This window comes from Bombus pyrosoma, linkage group LG6 (assembly GCF_014825855.1).
Source record: "Bombus pyrosoma isolate SC7728 linkage group LG6, ASM1482585v1, whole genome shotgun sequence".
NCBI classification, from domain to species: Eukaryota; Metazoa; Arthropoda; class Insecta; order Hymenoptera; family Apidae; genus Bombus; species Bombus pyrosoma.
In genome coordinates this window covers 14,663,087-14,679,523 of record NC_057775.1, presented here as the reverse complement: position 1 = coordinate 14,679,523, position 16,437 = coordinate 14,663,087, and the positions used below count along the sequence as shown (strand labels likewise).

General features: G+C 37.9%; 1 long non-coding RNA gene across 5 annotated transcripts; it reads right to left on the bottom strand.

Annotated features, from left to right (window-relative positions):
- Positions 1-6,793: 6,793 nt before the first annotated feature.
- Positions 6,794-15,728, bottom strand: LOC122568117. Of its 5 annotated transcripts, none has more exons than XR_006316978.1 (7): positions 14,980-15,728; positions 13,825-14,618; positions 11,960-12,826; positions 10,767-11,799; positions 9,842-10,661; positions 9,681-9,772; positions 6,794-8,173 (listed from the first exon to the last, which is right to left on the bottom strand). It is a non-coding gene; the product is annotated as an uncharacterized LOC122568117 (long non-coding RNA). The 5 variants fall into 5 exon arrangements; XR_006316977.1 differs by having other exon boundaries at positions 9,842-10,927; positions 11,298-11,799; XR_006316979.1 differs by having other exon boundaries at positions 9,842-11,541; positions 11,615-11,799.
- Between the last annotated feature and the right edge of the window lie 709 nt (positions 15,729-16,437).

Sequence of the window (16,437 nt, the reverse complement as noted above, 5' to 3'; positions counted from 1 at the left end):
TCCTATCTACTCGCTGTGAGCGAACGATCACCGGTGAATGCGCGCGCGCGCCTGTGTATAGTAAGTGCCTTGCTAACTGGCCGGAATTCTGCCTTGCCAGCTGACCATAGCTATCCCTGCCATCTCTCAGAAGGGACTTTGTATAGCAGAGCATTGTATTTGTTAAAAAAGTAAATCGTCAATTTTAAAATAAGAATTAATTCTAAAAGTACAGTATTTATTAAGATGAGGATGTTATACTTGCTGCATAAAATTATACATATTTCTTAACTAGTCATAGTAGAAAATACGGCCATTTTTAAACACAGAAAGTATTTGTACAGCGTTCAAGTATATAAAGTTTGATATCATTTGATAGTACATAATATACTTTCAAATGACTAAAAAAGATTTAATACCATGAAAATAAAAGAGCTGATAAGAAAATATTTCATTGGAAAATGAGCATATGTATCAATACAACGGTATTAGTATGAAATGCTGAAGGAAAGAAATTCTTATCTGTTAAGTGATTGAGCAATTAGTAATTTCTTGCTTTAAGTTTTCTGTCTGATAACGACTTGCTGAAAGATTTACTTTTCTTCATTTTCATAATTTCCTTAATTTTCTATTTCTTTCATTTCGCTTGTCCCAAGTTCTAACATTCAACTCTGCACATACAATTCTGGCTTCATAATCTCCGTAGTATCTTAGATTAAATCTAATACCACTCACAATATCTTTATCGTCTTGCACGTCGACATAGAATTCTTGCTTTTAAGTGTTGCATGTCTTAAGCCTTGTATCAATTAACGAAATTCATTTCCAACTTGTGGTCAGTTAACAAGGCACTACTGCATACAACATCCTGCATACATAAAACGATAATAAACGATCGTTCACGCACACACTGATCACTAAGTGGACTAGTTGGGATAACGTGGAGGGAAGGAACGAAGGTTCCAGTCTCGCGATGGGTGGTAAACGACAGATAAGATGAATCCTCGTTTTTTTGTCCTTTTTTCGATTCTTGTCTGAATAATATGGATCCTTAGGTGGCACAGAATCGTACGTGTCCTTAGTGGCTTCTATTTTGTGTCGCTTGGACGCTGCACCGCAGGGAAGAACGAGTTTTATAGCAGGTGGAAAATCTGTGTCCATCGTCGATTTATGTCGAAGATGAGGATGAAAATAAGAGGGACAAGACGCGTTATTTATGGCCGTCTGGTCGGAAAAAAGATACGAAGCAAATGGACTGATTACATAAATCTAGAAAAGAGGGATACATAAACGTTATTATGGGCATAAATGTGCAACTTGTAGATGCTTCAGGATATTATGCGTTTGAGTGTAACGAATAAACACGATCGAGTTGGTGTGTTTATGACACGTTTCCTTTTTCAGTTAGAGATACACGCTAGATAGTGTGTAATGATAGTATTTAATCCATATTGATATTCATGTTTATATTCAAGGAAAAGGAGATTTTAATTAGAAGATCGGATAAGCGAGATTCAAGGATAACGTGTTTCATATTTTACTGATGGCCAATTCATTTATGATAATTGATCGATTTTCAAGATTAAAATGTATGAAATCTTTGTGACGTTAAACGGGAGATGTATGACTAAGATTCGAGTATGTTAAGATCGTTTCCTATTACGCATTCAAGGTGTCTGTATCGACATAAGGATAATATCGAAGGTAAGTATCGCGTAAGACAATAAAAGCTCGAATACGTTTCGTTATATTTTACATAAAAGCTTTTACGGTATATAAACGAAATGCCAGATTTTCACCTGTTGTAGAATCCAAATAACTTTCTATTATCTCACGGTAATATATGAAAATATGTATTATTCAAGAAAAAATTGTACAAAATTTCAATGAAAATAATTTATTAACTTTTATAAGTTGATAGAATGTTTCTATTTATTTTCAGAAGAAAACAACGCAGTTTGCGTTTCGCACATGTTACACATCGGTCGAATATGAAAACTAAATACAAATAGAAGAAAAATGTATTTGCGAAGCATTTTGAGCCGATAACGCGTTGAAAGAGTGTTACCGTACCAATCGAGGTGACACAAAAACGATGTAAATATGCACGCGACAAAACAGGGAATAAGAAATGTGGTAATCGTTTCACTTTTGAAACTTCATCGAGTCTGTTGCAAGACAACGTTGGTAAACGATCTCGTATTTCATAACCAGCCGATCTGATTTTCCTCATTATGCGTAAGCTTCTTTCTTACGATAGCTCCTCTTCCTGTCGTTTCTTTGATAACAATGAAGCCTAATTCGCGGCACCTTCGGCCCTTATTTCCGGTCTCACGTTCATTCTAAATGGAATCAACGATCTTTTCATCTAGTCACCTCCTCGCTAGTTTGCTGCTCGTTTAGACAATTGACTTGAGAAAGGATACTGCAGCTCGTCTAGACGTCTAGGGATTATTTTCTAGTAAGTTTAATAATTGACTCCGATTTTTATACGAGATATATAGGAAATATTAAGTTCACAGAGATCTCGTCGATATTATTAATAGAAATTAGTTTATATATTAATTTTCCTAACGCTCGAATCGCAAGTTACCTTGTTTATTCGATCTTTCCTATCGAAAGCTAATTTTTCCGAGAAAATTTGTCCTTCCAACATTTCGTGGTGAATTACATAAGCGCACAAATAATCGGTGAAAGGGATTCCTATTCTGTTGACAACAGAAGTCTCCTCGAGACAGTTAATTATGTCGATCTTTCTGACTGTGAAAGTATCTACGTCTACGTAATCGCGAAGATCCTAATGCGCGAGAAATCCACTCTGACAACTGATATATTCCAAATATTCGGGAATGACTGTAATCTTTATGCAAGTGCCTTAAAAATTGCTACATCGTAATATTGTATTAACATTTTACGGTAAACTAAATCTACTTACCGATGCAGAAATTCAAGACCATATCAAGTTTAAGTTATAATTGTATCTCATTACAGTGCTAATAAAATTTCAAATATTTTATATAGTACACAGCGCACGTTCAGAGTTTCTACAAGTATCCAAACCTTTTTCGTGAGTCATTGTTCGTACACTATACAATTCAACCTTAAAACCATTTCTCGAAAACGTCATTAAATTCCTCCACTTGCAAAGCAGTCCCGTGGAGCGTATTTTTATTTGTACGCGGCATTGTGATGCGAGGAAAGTTCAATTTATTGGCCAAAAATAGCTGACACACTCGGGTTCCTTATACGAGCCACAATGCCCGATACACGTATCTAATTAAGATGCGCATAGCAGTGAGATACGCCCACGCTCGAGGCCTATCTCGCCTCTATAAACGCCCTATGTATTCCGAGCATCCAACGATCGCGACCTTGAAGAATACTAACCACCCATCCAACGACACGCACACCAGCTGCAATTCTTCCGGCAGTTGGCCGTTGTGTCGGCGTCATCGTTCCTTACAGTTTCTACGATATAATCGGTTTATAAAGCGAACAAGCGAAAAGCCGACACGTTTCTGTAAATATCATCTGATTTCGCAATGGCCAGCCAACATTTCGAGCGTGAAAGTTCTGATACCGCGACCAGCCGGAAAAGAAATGACTATGGATATCGTGCGAATTAACTGGGTGGTTCGGCGCAAAGGAACACGTTTAATCGAGTTGAATAACGTTGAATAACGACGTTACGTGATCCTCAGATTCTTTTTCGTTTCTCTTTTCCCACTGTGTCTTTGGAGCTTGGTGCAGCATCTTATGCTTTTGTGGGATACTTCGCGTTTCAAGATATACGAGGCTTTACGTTGAATTTGTTATAATTTATGATATTTACGAAGGATATAAAACAATACAGATCTATCGTCGAGAATAGATCGGATATTAATTAATTGTAATTTGCTACAGTTCGCGTTTAATTCAATTTTGAACAACTTTTATCGCGTACAATTCGAGATTGAGAACAACGAGCAAGCGAAATTTTCTCTTGAAATTTCTCCGGAAATACTAGCTTATTAAAGATCGCGGTATTTTCAATAAACCATTCTTATTCAATATGAGCGTAATCCATAATTCATTCTATAAGATCGTAATTAAAATATCATTTGAAACAAGGTTACTTGTTAGCATAGTCTATGAAGTTGCGTATAATAATGTTCTCAAGATATAGCGTTCGTTTGAAATCATAGGATTATATAAAAGCCTATTACAATAGCCAATATCTATTATCCAATCAATCACTATATAATCACTATATAGAGTTTCGATTAAACACTTCAATTAATTCTTCTTCCTATGCGATTCAGTTTCAAGAAATTGTCGGTTTATTTAAATTTTTGATAATTTCGAAAGATATACGATCAGGCCAAGTACATGTGTATGTATATCGAAGAACGTGCTAAATACACGAAACATTGCGTCTTGCTCTTCTTCCGCGATTTCATCACGTACCAATCACCGATGCGAGAGCTTGTAACACCGCGTCATCAATTACTATCGAAGAAAAATTATTGAACGAAAAACGGCCATTAAACTGAAATTATATCTCCTATGAACATCAAATATTTCATCTTGTCTTTCGCTCGTATATGATAGTAATCAGTAATAACCGCGAAGACGTTACTTGAAAAGCTGTATTACCAGATTAACAGCATACCTAACAGCAGTCACAAAAAGGAACACTGCTTAGCAAGAGACCTGCACGCTATTAGAGATCCAGCATGGAATCTTATGTCGAAGTAAAATATTTCACATTGTTCCTCTTCTTCGTCTTTATTACATTACCGATGTGTTCTAATATTTACGAAGAAACGGATCGTTTATGGAAGGCGCGTTAATTTCATCTTGTGAAACATTTCTTATTCGCCTACAGTTCCGTCGTTATTGGATTAGCTTTGAGAAGAAAAAATTATGCAGCAAAAAATTTGAGGATTAAGGACTTAACAAAGAAATATCTCTGGTTGCTCCTTTTCTTTCCTTTCATTATTACTGAATTAAAAATGCGCTTAAGATCCGCGAGAGAGTATTTGCTGTTTCGTAGAATAGTATGAAAGAACAGATTATTCAATGACAAAGAAGATACACGAAATAAAATATATAAGAAGATACATAAAATAGAATAAAATAAAAATATATTCGATATTTCTCCTCTTGTTTGTCGTTATAATAAAAATTATTTGATAAAAAATCCGCAGAGTACCAACGATACAACGAAAAAATCTTCTTTCGTGATACCATCACCTAAACATTGGCAACCGGACCGGCTGCGGTGCTAGTTCAAGAAGTTAGCTGGCCACTGGAAGAGAAATGACCAGTCGGTGAAACGAGGCAAGGGTGAAGGTCACATTAGTCACGAGCAGCCGCGTCTCAGCACGATACACCATCAGGCAGGTTATTCACAGACATATGTTTCAGGCTTTTAACAAAGACGATCGCGTTGCTGATGGAAACAATTTAACTATACTCGATCTTATCCATAGAATCGGCAATGATCTGGTTATGTCCTCGCGTGGGACGGGATTTCGTTGCCACGATTCGAAAGGAGTCTTCCACTTCACTTCGTGTGGCTTTGTGAAAGTGAATTCGGCCCTTTTGCCGAGCAACCGGTGTGAAATAAGGCCGGGCCGGTTTAATGCTAATATGTATATATTATGCATTAGCAATTTGGCAGGGAATGTATCAAGAAAGTCTACGTTTAAACGTAAAAATTGAAATTGGTGTATACACTTGCGTATGTACTGGTTTACAATTCTTGTTGCTTAAGGTCATAAATGTACAGTTCGTTCGCGCTTTTCGGACATTGTTGCGTGATGAAAATTTTGCACAGCATGGTTATAATTTCTTAAGAAAAATTCTTGCGAATATCGAACAACCCACGAGATAAATAGAAGTTTACGATTAATGGGAATTAATAATTGATTTATAGTTAGATATATCTAGTTTGTAGTTGAAATAATTTATAGTTTGCCAAATGTTCAGCAGGATGAAAGACACCTTACTGTTAACTGTTTAGTTACTGTTAGACTGTTTAATCGCAAAATCAAATGGAAAGATAATTTTCGTATGGAATTGCCTAACTACATATTGAATTTTAAAACTACTCTTCTGCAAAATACGACTTATTATAAACATTTCTGAATGTGCTTGAAATTTCGTTTTTCTTTATGAGTAACAGTGACGCGAAAGCGTCGCACCTTTTGCCAGGCTATCGATGTAATCCGAAGGAACCGGTTGCACGAGCATCGGTAAGAGAGTGCATTCGCGGCCTTGAAATCGAATGTTATCACAAACGCAGTCCTCTAACATCATCGCTTGAGCGTGCTTCTCACGCTACAACGTTCAATGACGCGCAAGTATGCAGACGACAATCCTCGACGTGGCTTTCGTAATAAATTGAAAGTCTGTGTTCGATTAGGCACTCGTTGCACGAGGTAACTCGATTAATGTCACCTTTTAATCGGTTTCACCTTGTCCCATAGGTGTTACCTCGCACAATTTGGAGACAAGCGTTAGACGTTACTTTTATCATCGAGTATGGCTCGACTGGATCTTGTCTTTTCGAAGCACGTACTAATCGAAGAGTTCTATAATTAAATAATACATATGCAAGACGCTTTTATAGTGGCGTAACACGTTATATATTCTTTTGCTTTTTCCGTAGAACTTTTTGCAGGTTGATGGAATGTAAGAATGTGTTAATATGCAATAAGCTTATATATAAGGGTTAAGTGACTCTGGAAAAGGAAAATGGTTATATTGAATACTTATTGGTATTTAAGTGGAAATATGAATCATAATGTAACATCGAATGTTAGTGTAAATTGTTAATGTAAAGGTGTGTAATGAGACTTTAGAAAGTAAGTTCAAAATTGTAGTAGACTTAAGCCTAGAAACTGTATTTAATTTTTATTCGACAGTTACTTCTTTCGCACACAAAAATCAGTAAGAACAAAAAATAGCGAAGTGGAAAGATTAATAAGTTAGTAGTATTAGTAGAAAGATAATTGTTACATCGGCTACTTATGAATACTTGATAATCCTTATCTATCCTTTCTATTTATCTATACCATCTACTTTATTCATAGTTTGATACGTGAGATTTAGTTTTAATTCCAACCGCTACTGATATTCTAATCTTCTTCTTTGCTGCATCGGTAACGTCGGGAATGACATTAAAATAACCATTAGAATAAAATGCATATCAGGTGAGCATACTTGTATAGCATTTTCTACTTTATCAACTGTAACTAAGATAACGATATATTACCATCGGGTATAAATTTACCGAAATTCATTTCCATATCGGTAGATCCAAATTTCCTCTTCCTGAAATTATAAATCACGTTCAATTTTTGTTCGCTATCTATACAAGTCATCTTTATTTTTTAATATCACTATTATACGTTATGATATCATTTAGCAAACCAAAAAATAATTGAACACGTAAAAATCATCGCTTACCAGATTCCATAAAGGTAGTTCCACTAATTTAATACAGTTTGTCTCTATCTCACAATACTATACTGACGCTTTGAGTAATCGAGGTAAGGTTAAAAAAATAATTATATAAGTCTATCTACCATAGTCATTATCGTCTATTAAACACCTGACTAACTTTTCACTCAAGGAAGATTCTATAGACTAAACAATGAACCTATTACGCATAAGCTACGCACGTTCGCGTTTATATTTCAGCATCGAACGGTATTAAGGAACCATGACGAAGTAAAACGAGTATGAATGAAAATTTCGACGGGCATATAATAAAGTGGTTTTCGCTTCTCGAAGTTCTGACGAGGGGTCGTCCCGTGCATAATTCTGGACACGGGTCTCGTGTAAAACACGCGTGTGCACAAAGGCTGCCATGTTCAAGTGACACAACAGAAAAACCGATTACACGGACGAGAGAGAAAGCGAGAGAGTTGATTTCCCCCGAAAAATAAGGAGGAGGAAAATGAGCTAGAAGGCGAGAGGAGTCGCGTCGCCGCAGCTGCCCGTGGCGAATCCGTTTTTAGCCCCGCGTTGGGGTTGCAGGAATCCCCTGGATCTAGCGCAGTCCATCATCCTCGTCGACAACTTGTCAACTCCATTAAGTTATGAGCAGGCATGTGCGAATATTTCGACAGTTTTCATCTTCTCCGTCCTCGAACTCGGAATTCGATTCGCTTTTCGTACGCCAACGAATTGATGTCTTGAGTGGCTGAAATGAGGTTAGAAAAACGTATAGAGTTATTATCTGCTGAAATCAGGTAAGAAAGATAAACATATAGAGTTGTTATTATTAGTTAGTATATTGGCACACTATTTTTGCAGTTTTTGATATATATTTGTGATAACTTGAAACATACGTGTGTTAACAATAGTTTGTTTATATTTAACTAGAAAATAGAAAATTTGTGAGAAGACGAGAGCGTGATCGGATTAAAAGTAACTTCTGTTGTAACTGTCACACCAGAATCCTTTTGTACAATAATTTACCAACTAATAATATTAGCAAACTGACAAGTTGTAAGTTATAAATTATATACTTCTTCTTTAAAGTTTTATAAGTTTTTCGTTATATAATTTTTGTAAAATTTCATTAACTTTATTACTAGATTCGTTGATCTTACGCAAGAATATTTATCAAATGACAAATACTTTGCAAGTTATAACTCGTAAAATTTCATTAAAGTCATTAGTTCGATCGTGCAAAAGGAACCAAGTATCCAAGTACCTAAAAACCAAGTACCAAATCTATCATATCCGATCTAACTGGAGAATTCAAAATTCGGTACCAAAGGCCAAGGAACTAGCCAAAAGATTTCAATTTTCCAATCTGCGGACAAACAACCGAACAGAGAACAAATAAGGGAGGACAAAAAACAAAGCCATATCAAAAAAGGGGGGAAAAGGGCGAAAGGGGGAGTCTTCCCCCATTCTATAACGTGGAGTGCACGGTAAAGGAAGGGAGTAAATATCATTACGTGGCTGCGGCGCGATTCGATTAAAACGCTATTCACGTGTATCTAGCCGAGGTCCGCATAAACCTCGAATATAAACTGGCCGATAGTAAAGCGGCGTAACGTAATTCTGGCCGGGCTGAAAAGCGGCGGGGTGTTCGTACAAAAGGAGAAGGGCTGCTGCTGCTGCGGTGGTGGGCCAGAACGTGACGCAGCGTGACTCGTTTACTCGCTACGCTGGCACAATGCGTTCGTCAGTGGCGTAACATACCATGTACATATATACAGGGTGTTTCAGAACTACTAGTCCATTATGTGAGGGTTGATAAGAGCAGTTGTAAATAACATGTTTTGCCTGATAAATGTATGTACATATATATGTATACATACAACGTGGCTTTAAGTTTTAATAACGAAGCTTCAAGAGCGCAGGTTTTGAGTACTTGCCAATGAGCAATCCACCTTATAACTTTATGGATCGTTTTCATGATGTTTCAGTGAAATAGGAAATTATGTATGTATTGTTTCATATGTAAACTATGCTGTTCCCTTTTTTGTTCTTTAAATAGCGATAAAATTTACAGTTTTGCAGCATTTGATACCAAATATTCGTGAATTGACAATTTTAACACTGCTGGAAACCTTTTAACTACTTACTACTCTACTTTTTATTCTCTCATCACATTTGGAAGAGTATTGTGATAAAATGCAAGAACAGGATATTCTTATTCTTCATATATCATCAAACAATAATCCGTTTCTTACTTCGTAATACTTAACAACTGCTCATTCCAAACAGGTCATGCTCGTCAGCAAACGTATCAACTCGTATCCATAACGCGCGTATAGCTGTGTTCCTAAGAAAGTAAAGCAATATCAATTGCATATTCCTTAGACAAAAATATTCCTATATTTTCAATCCTTACCATCACCAATCTAATTGACCTATAATTCTGAGACACCGCATATATATACGAAGACACGTGCACACAGGGATCGGGCATTGAGGCAACTATCCAGCGAACGGTAGCTGGTGCAAGCATGCATTCGTAGTCGGTCCCGTATTCATCTTGCGCGTTGCACTCGGCCGAATCCTCGTCTGGCGAGCGCGGTAACCGCGCGTGTATTCAGTTTTCTACCAGGCATTAACGCGCCGGGCCTCCGTGCTCCCATGAAACTGATTGATTACGCGCGCTCTCCGCTCCATCGCCGCGCCGATACCGCGCGCTCGTTTCATGCGCGCCGCTGAAAGAGAGGCCGATGGATGCCTTTTCAAGCGCGCGCGATCTTGCCCACTTTTACCAACCTCCTCCTCTCACCATTCAGATTCCCTTTCTCTTTCCTACTCTTGTCTTTGATGTTTAATACACTGCCGCCAAGCTGCCCTCTTTCGACATTACGCATCTACTTACTACTTTGTTGCGATTCTCTCGCGGAACGTTTCTCGTTTCATGTTATTTGTTGCACTAGATATTGCGAGGTTACCGTCAGATGTTTATAGGTTAGGTATTTATGAGAGTTCCGCTGGATAAATTGAATTCAAACTTTGTTCAAAACGTTAGAAACGTGGCTTAATATTAGTCTTACCTTTCGTGATTCCTTACCGTAACGTTCTATATTCTTTTGGAAGGATAGCTAGCTTTTGGAAAAACAGCAGCTTCTTGCACAATAATACAGAACAGTCGTCTAATTCGTTTCTTCGTTTGCTTTATTGCGAAACTTGTTAATGTTATGCAAGTATTATACCTGTGCAAGAGGACCCAATTAATCATGGTAATCAAAATTTAATCAACATATTCAATTTAGAAATAGCATTACTTTAAAAAATATCATATAAAATATTAAGTTGACCTTTTCCTTTTTTTAACGTGGAGGAAATCCGCACGGACACCAGGCCACTTCTGGGGAAAGCAGCGTGGTAGTATCGGACTCCAACGGACTAAAACCTCCACGATGACCGTCCCGGCTGCGATCGAGAGAGACCCGGGAACTGGTGCGAGATCTAAGTTGACCTATAATCGAATAAACATTTGCGCGCACTGAAATACGAACATTCCAGAGATATGGACACTTTTTTGATTCTTAAAAACTTTCCACTGTCGTGCCAAAATATATTTTCGTGCAGAGCGCAGCAAATGCTCGAAACGGGTCGTTGATTTTCTGCGATCGTGCTGTGGGCGGTAAATAAATAAGACGCGAATACTGTCAACTCCCGTGGTACATATTTCATAAGGGCAGGGACGAGCAAGTCCTGAATTTCTGATTATATTAACGTAACCAGAATCAATTCTTTGCGATGCCCGTTACCCCTCGGTCGACTGTATTATACGATTACAATTAGTAGCACCCCCTGCGTATTCCCTGATTACATCAGAAACGAACCTCCAGAGGCTGCACAATTGGGTAGTTATCGATATTGGGGTACAGGATGTTTTGTTCGCAGGGAGTTAAACGTTGTGACTTTCTTCTCGTTACGCCAACTTGCGTGTATCCAGGATATTTTAGCGACGTTCTGGCAAAGAAGGAATCAAAGTTGAAAATTTGATAACGTTCATATGTATATATAGTTGAACCTTTATTACTTGGAAACCTCTCTAACCAATTTTGTTAAAATTAATTCATTTCGCTAAAATTAAATAAAAGTTACTTTAACTCGAATTATTTGCCATAGGTCCAGATACATTATTTTACATCCGTACCTCGAATTTGGAACAGCCAGATCTCTACATGCCGCTGCCCCTGCGACTAGAAGTGCACTTATAGCTATGTGTCACAGCATGTGAGAAACCAATTATTCGATATTGTCATCTTTCTTCCAACCGTTGGGATTGTATCAAATAAGATAAGACGTTGCAAGCCGTATTGCTACCTCGTCGCCGTTCGACTATGTGTACATTCATGGAAGGTAATCGTTTTTCATTAGTCAAATGAATAATTGTCATTATCTAGATTTACTTAAGATAAATACATTAAAATAAATTTATATAATATAATACATAAAATAAATTTATAGCAAAGTAAATAATTTCAACCCAGAAAATTACCTTATAAACGCCAGACAGCTAATAAAACAGCATTAACCGCAGAGCCTCTCTTGCGCTTGACAATTCGCTAAAAATGCCATCACACTCAACTGCGCAGGTAAGTAAACAGCTAACCGGAAAAATCCCCAAATACCAATAGAAAAGAATAGCCGGAGAAATAACAAACTGGAGTAGAGGATATAATTTATGGACAATCGTAGGATCGACTCGATGTTATTTCTCTGCGGAAACAGCGACGACATCTTCATTCAAGGACCCACTAGCCTCGAGAGAGCTATGGTGCCGATTCATCGTGTGCACAATTCGTCTCGTTCCTATTCACTCGCACGAAAAACGGAGTCAATGGGCCGTCGTCCTTGTGTTCGTTCCGGCTCCGGGCTTATTATTATGGCCCGAATTATTTCGGGAATAGCAGCCAGTAGCTACAGGTGTACCCGTTCATGGATACGTCGTTCGGGATACATTCAGCGACGTTCGGTCATTGAGAAGAGAAGTTTTTGCCGATGACGAATCGTAGGAAGCGACCGATCCTCTGGGGAGGAAGCGTAAAAAGGATCTGCCGGCATTCAACGATCCGTTCGTCCAGAACGGACCGGCTCCCGTCGATGGAAAGCATCCTGGTTCTCCTTTTACATCGAATAACCGAGCAACGATGTAATTGTGAAGTTGGAAGCACGCTGTTCACCGACAATGCGCACATTTGTCAGGAGAGCAGTATCGATGAGCACTTCATTTCTCGAGATCGTGGAAAGTCCTCGAAAGCACACGCCCAGGTTATTCCAGCTGTGATTTGGAAAGTCTTGTATGGTGTTTTGGATTTATTTGAGTTTTGTATAATTCATATGTTGGTATCGTTGTTGTCCATTCCTGGAATTTAGAAATGTTTCTTTGTTAGAAATTGGGTATTAAGCTACTAGTGAATGATAGTTGTTGGATAAATCTGAGGATGTAAGTTATGGTTCATGTTGTAAAAATATGTAGGTTAGTAACAATTAGCCGTTTGCTTCTTTTCGACAGTAAACTTAGAAATATCTTGAAAAATCTTAAAATTGAATATCAACTATGAATGGACAATGAAATTGAAATATGTAGCTATAAGAAGTCTGACATCCCGGATAGTTCTATTCATGAAAATGACCTCGTAGATATTTGTCCATTTTCCAACTGCTTCTTTGTGGTTCCTAGCTTTCAATGACAACTTCCTCTACTGCGCCTTAATTTGTGTTACCAGTGATCCTGGCATCGTCATCAACCCTTGTAGACCTGCACGTTCACCGTGTGGTCATCCGTTATGGTTACCGGGCAAGTCACTGAAATCTTTGTCCGGAACGATCCGAACGCCGATGCAACGAACGTTAATGAGTATTGATGTCCTCGCAATCGATCGACCGCCGCGATACCGCTTAGCGGAACTCGCATCACGCGGAAATCTTCCACGTAGCCGTATAATACGGTCCATATCGATGATTGAACCATTGATATAGTTATCGATACGAGACATTTGGGATTATTTTTAAAAAAGATGCGTTTTGAAAATGTTAAAAAGTCGATTGAAGGTTCGTTGAACATATTTAAATTTCTTTTGGAACATGTTAAAGCATAATAACAGTTTTTCCGATATTAGTTCTTTAAGCTGCGTAATTTGTGAAATGTTTGACATAAATGTTAATCGAACATCTCAAGCTTGTAGGTCGTGTCAAAAGGTGTAATACATGACTACATATATATATAAATGTTTGAGAGCATCTATTTGCAAACAGTGTTCGTGAACTATTCGTCGACAAGACACGTCTTTAAAAAGAGTATATACGAGTGAACCATCAAGGTGATGCGAATTCGTGCGAACTGCGAAGACTAAAGGGTACCTGCACGCGATTCTACCCTCTTGATCGCGATCTTTCGGCAATCCCTCGCTAGTCGTTGGTTGTAGCGTGGATCAGCGCGCAGAGGTAGCGCACAAGATGACGTGCGGCAAACATCAAAGCGTTCGACATCTTTTTAAGACCCGCCACCGCCTTAGAACTCGTTGAACTGGCTCCTCCTTTCTCTCTTCCCTTCGTGATTCCTCTGTTGTCGTCTATCTTCATCGCGTATCGTTTCTCTGCCGTTCTCCTCATCGAACTGACTCGTGAAGGATCTTGACGATGCTGCCGTGTGCGTATATGTTTTTTTCTTTCTGTCTTTCCTTCTGCGTTTCGTTCTTTTTCTTGGTCTTGTTAGGTGTTCAGTGTTCTTTCTCCCAGTTGATGAACTTGGCCTGGATAAGGATATACACAGCTATGTATTTCGTATGCATAACCGCGCAGACGTTCGACTGATTGTGAGTAATGAGGGGAAGGGAGTATACGAAAGCGAATGGTGATCGTCTTTTACCTTGATTTCTACCGTTTCTTTGCCGCGGTTTCCACTTTCGTCGATACGAATCTTGTTTTAAACGATTTTATTCTCTTGCCTCATAGCATCGAGCTGCAGTTATGGTATGATGATTAATATCGGTAAATTATATTTGTAGTTTCAAGTTTCATTGAAACGTGGTATTTTCACGTGTTTGTGTGAGACACCTTGTATAACTCCTCTTTCCGTATATCTCTATTATCCTTCACAATATTTACGCAAGCACTCGATCAATCATTTATTTTATCACGCGTGTCAATTGCATCTAAAATTAAGATAAGTTTTATTAAATTTTTCTCACCGGAAAACCTTCAAATCGAAGGACTGTGTAATGAATTTATTGTTTTAATTCTTTTCAAGTGTAAATAATAATATCTACGATTATAGAATAAAATTAACTTCTAAACAGTAATATTCCTGATCGATTCATATACAATAATTAATATGATATTTACTATTTCTCTAAACAAATTTCACACAAATCTATGTTTCTCAAAAAAAAAAAGAACGTAACAATACAAAGATCTTCATGAAAGCGTTCGTGTCACAGAAAACCTTTATGTCGTTACGAGGTCTAACCTAACGCACGCAAACAAGCAGCAGAAAAATGGTTCTGCCCAGCTTACCCGGTAAAGCGGCGCTGGCAATTTTGGGAAAAATTCCGGACAACGATCCAGGTTCGGTCTCGACACCTTTTGTCAACGGAGGATCATCTTCGGTGGCGTGTCCTTTAAAATGAGATAGCGAGTCCAGAGTAGCGCTGGCATCGCAGTAGGCAACTTGATATTATTTGTCACTGTTCAGTCAAGCAGGTTAGACTCGGTAGAATCGTAGAAAAGAGATTAAGGGTATCCAAATATCCAAGTCTTGGTTAATAACGAGGCTAAGCAGCAAGCAGCGAGTATCGTTCTAAAGTCTTGGCCTATTTTACAGCTGCGTCAGAACAGTTTATCGCCACTGGTCGTCCTAACCTCTACAAAAGGCGCTTCGTATTCTGGCACTTCTCTACTTCTCAGTCATCCTCGTTTTTCACGGATTCATTACACTTAACAGAAGATTTATTATTTAAAAAGGATTTATGTTAATTCGACAGATACTTGGCTTTCCAATAAGAACAGAAGGCTTGTTCCTAGGAGCGGTAACAAACAAGCGATTATCCTTTTGGGTTTCGGCGGTAACCAAAAATTGAAAGATGCTTGCGTTGCGTGAGATTTTTGAGTTTGTGGAATGAAGTACGGTTGGAAATCTTGCGTGGTAAAGTTTGAGAATAAAGTTATTTGTTTTATGAATATTTAGTTAGGAATATTATTCTTTGATCTGTCAAAAGTAATTGACTTTACATTATCACTAGTTCAAAAAATAAAAATAATGTAGATGCGAAATCTCAACAACATCTTTCATCACTCATGTCATGACTCATTATCTCTTTGTCAACCGTATATCTTTCGTTTTTCTCCGCACGAATGAAACAAGTTTCAACGATATTCGTGCTTCTTACGATTTCACTTTCAATTTTATATTATTTTTTTCCTTTAATCCTCGTGTTCGCGATAAGATTGCACCCTTCTTATTTTGTTATTCTTTATCTGGCCCGCTTAAAAAAAAAAAAAAATCATTCAAACCCGATAGAGGACGAATACGTACACGAGGGGGAATGTTAGAAATTCCTGGTCGTATAGTGTAACGCTCCGTTGACACGATGATGGATCGTCCACCTTGACCGGACAGGTAGTCGTACATTCACACTAACGCGCTGAAAGTGTATAATCGTGGCGGCACGCAGATACCTTTACAAGGGTCAACAACTCCATCAAAACGTGAAAATCATCTGATACGATGTTCGACCCGGTTGCTCGCAAACTTGCCATGCCACGAACCTTAACACATTCACGAAATCCAGTGTTACATGATCGTTCTCAATAAACAATAGACGTACATTTACATATGTATATATTTAATTATGAATACACATATGTGTATGTTCATAATTATATAAATATTGTGAATATAAATATTCTACACCTCATGAATGTAAATATTCTTTTATATAAGTACATTTAAATAACGTTTATTATTTCCTGTCT